This window comes from Spea bombifrons, chromosome 9 (genome assembly GCF_027358695.1).
Source record: "Spea bombifrons isolate aSpeBom1 chromosome 9, aSpeBom1.2.pri, whole genome shotgun sequence".
NCBI lineage: Eukaryota > Metazoa > Chordata > Amphibia > Anura > Pelobatidae > Spea > Spea bombifrons.
In genome coordinates, this window is record NC_071095.1 from 15,207,478 (window position 1) to 15,209,977 (window position 2,500).

Sequence of the window (2,500 nt, forward strand, 5' to 3'; positions counted from 1 at the left end):
AAGCCCTGGGACAGGACAGAGAAGGTGAGAAGGTTCAAATAAGGGTTTAAAGCTTTGATGATGAGCAAGAAACACATGGCAAAAAGCTCTCCCCGGACTGTGAGAAAAAATTAAAAGCCTACAACACCTGGTATTCCCAGGCGGTCTCCCATCCAGGTACTAACCAGGCCCAACCCTGCTTAGCTTCCGAGATCAGACGAGATCGGGCGCTTTCAGGGTGGTATGGCCGCAGGTGTGAAAGTGTTTTATTTTACTTCTCTTATTCTGTTGCTGCTGCTGCTGCTGCTGCTGCTGCTGCTGCTGCTGCTGCTGCTGCTGCTGCTTGTCATCGTCAGACAGAAAGAATTATAAGCCCTGGGACAGGACAGAGAAGGTGAGAAGGTTCAAATAAGGGTTTAAAGCTTTGATGATGAGCAAGAAACACATGGCAAAAAGCTCTCCCCGGACTGTGAGAAAAAATTAAAAGCCTACAACACCTGGTATTCCCAGGCGGTCTCCCATTCAGGTACTAACCAGGCCCAACCCTGCTTAGCTTCCGGGATCAGATGTGATCGGGCGCTTCCAGGGTGGTATGGCCGCAGGTGTGAAAGTTTTTTATTTTACTTCTCTTATTCTGTTGCTGCTGCTGCTGCTGCTGCTGCTGCTGCTGCTGCTGCTGCTGCTGCTGCTGCTGCTGCTGCTGCTGCTGCTTGTCGTCAGACAGAAAGAATTATAAGCCCTGGGACAGGACAGAGAAGGTGAGAAGGTTCAAATAAGGGTTTAAAGCTTTGATGATGAGCAAGAAACACATGGCAAAAAGCTCTCCCCGGACTGTGAGAAAAAATTAAAAGCCTACAACACCTGGTATTCCCAGGCGGTCTCCCATCCAGGTACTAACCAGGCCCAACCCTGCTTAGCTTCCGAGATCAGACGAGATCGGGCGCTTTCAGGGTGGTATGGCCGCAGGTGTGAAAGTTTTTTATTTTACTTCTCTTATTCTGTTGCTGCTGCTGCTGCTGCTGCTGCTGCTGCTGCTTGTCGTCACACAGAAAGAATTATAAGCACTGGGACAGGACAGAGAAGGTGAGAAGGTTCAAATAAGGGTTTAAAGCTTTGATGATGAGCAAGAAACACATGGCAAAAAGCTCTCCCCGGACTGTGAGAAAAAATTAAAAGCCTACAACACCTGGTATACCCAGGCGGTCTCCCATCCAGGTACTAAACAGGCCCAACCCTGCTTAGCTTCCGAGATCAGACAAGATTGGGCGCTTTCAGGGTGGTATGGCCGCAGGTGTGAAAGTTTTTTATTTTACTTCTCTTATTCTGTTGCTGCTGCTGCTGCTGCTTGTCGTCAGACAGAAAGAATTATTAGCCCTGGGACAGGACAGAGAAGGTGAGAAGGTTCAAATAAGGGTTTAAAGCTTTGATGATGAGCAAGAAACACATGGCAAAAAGCTCTCCCCGGACTGTGAGAAAAAATTAAAAGCCTACAACACCTGGTATTCCCAGGCGGTCTCCCATCCAGGTACTAACCAGGCCCAACCCTGCTTAGCTTCCGAGATCAGACGAGATCGGGCGCTTTCAGGGTGGTATGGCCGCAGGTGTGAAAATTTTTTATTTTACTTCTCTTATTCTGTTGCTGCTGCTGCTGCTTGTCGTCAGACAGAAAGAATTATAAGCCCTGGGACAGGACAGAGAAGGTGAGAAGGTTCAAATAAGGGTTTAAAGCTTTGATGATGAGCAAGAAACACATGGCAAAAAGCTCTCCCCGGACTGTGAGAAAAAATTAAAAGCCTACAACACCTGGTATTCCCAGGCGGTCTCCCATCCAGGTACTAACCAGGCCCAACCCTGCTTAGCTTCCGAGATCAGACGAGATCGGGCGCTTTCAGGGTGGTATGGCCGCAGGTGTGAAAGTGTTTTATTTTACTTCTCTTATTCTGTTGCTGCTGCTGCTGCTTGTCGTCAGACAGAAAGAATTATAAGCCCTGGGACAGGACAGAGAAGGTGAGAAGGTTCAAATAAGGGTTTAAAGCTTTGATGATGAGCAAGAAACACATGGCAAAAAGCTCTCCCCGGACTGTGAGAAAAAATTAAAAGCCTACAACACCTGGTATTCCCAGGCGGTCTCCCATCCAGGTACTAACCAGGCCCAACCCTGCTTAGCTTCCGAGATCAGACGAGATCGGGCGCTTTCAGGGTGGTATGGCCGCAGGTGTGAAAGTTTTTTATTTTACTTCTCTTATTCTGTTGCTGCTGCTGCTGCTGCTGCTGCTGCTGCTGCTGCTGCTGCTTGTCGTCACACAGAAAGAATTATAAGCCCTGGGACAGGACAGAGAAGGTGAGAAGGTTCAAATAAGGGTTTAAAGCTTTGATGATGAGCAAGAAACACATGGCAAAAAGCTCTCCCCGGACTGTGAGAAAAAATTAAAAGCCTACAACACCTGGTATTCCCAGGCGGTCTCCCATCCAGGTACTAACCAGGCCCAACCCTGCTTAGCTTCCTATATCAGACGAGATT

At 48.2% G+C, this 2,500-nt stretch overlaps 7 non-coding genes and 1 pseudogene across 7 annotated transcripts in view; all 8 read right to left on the bottom strand.

Annotated features, from left to right (window-relative positions):
* Positions 1-115: 115 nt before the first annotated feature.
* On the bottom strand, positions 116-234 carry LOC128465692 (5S ribosomal RNA). Its single transcript, XR_008345351.1, has one exon. It is a non-coding gene; the product is annotated as a 5S ribosomal RNA (ribosomal RNA).
* Positions 235-464: 230 nt separating this feature from the next.
* On the bottom strand, positions 465-583 carry LOC128464255 (5S ribosomal RNA). The gene has a single exon (XR_008344100.1). It is a non-coding gene; the product is annotated as a 5S ribosomal RNA (ribosomal RNA).
* Positions 584-828: 245 nt separating this feature from the next.
* On the bottom strand, positions 829-947 carry LOC128465704 (5S ribosomal RNA). The gene has a single exon (XR_008345352.1). It is a non-coding gene; the product is annotated as a 5S ribosomal RNA (ribosomal RNA).
* Positions 948-1,153: 206 nt separating this feature from the next.
* Positions 1,154-1,272, bottom strand: LOC128465637 (uncharacterized; annotated as a pseudogene).
* Positions 1,273-1,463: 191 nt separating this feature from the next.
* Positions 1,464-1,582, bottom strand: LOC128465715 (5S ribosomal RNA). Its single transcript, XR_008345353.1, has one exon. It is a non-coding gene; the product is annotated as a 5S ribosomal RNA (ribosomal RNA).
* A 188-nt stretch (positions 1,583-1,770) lies between these two features.
* On the bottom strand, positions 1,771-1,889 carry LOC128465726 (5S ribosomal RNA). The gene has a single exon (XR_008345354.1). It is a non-coding gene; the product is annotated as a 5S ribosomal RNA (ribosomal RNA).
* A 188-nt stretch (positions 1,890-2,077) lies between these two features.
* Positions 2,078-2,196, bottom strand: LOC128465738 (5S ribosomal RNA). The gene has a single exon (XR_008345355.1). It is a non-coding gene; the product is annotated as a 5S ribosomal RNA (ribosomal RNA).
* Positions 2,197-2,411: 215 nt separating this feature from the next.
* LOC128465186 (5S ribosomal RNA) overlaps positions 2,412-2,500 on the bottom strand; it is a 119-nt gene continuing 30 nt past the window's right edge. The window contains exon 1 of the ribosomal RNA XR_008344978.1: positions 2,412-2,500. This exon is cut by the window's right edge and continues 30 nt beyond it. This is a non-coding gene — a ribosomal RNA (5S ribosomal RNA).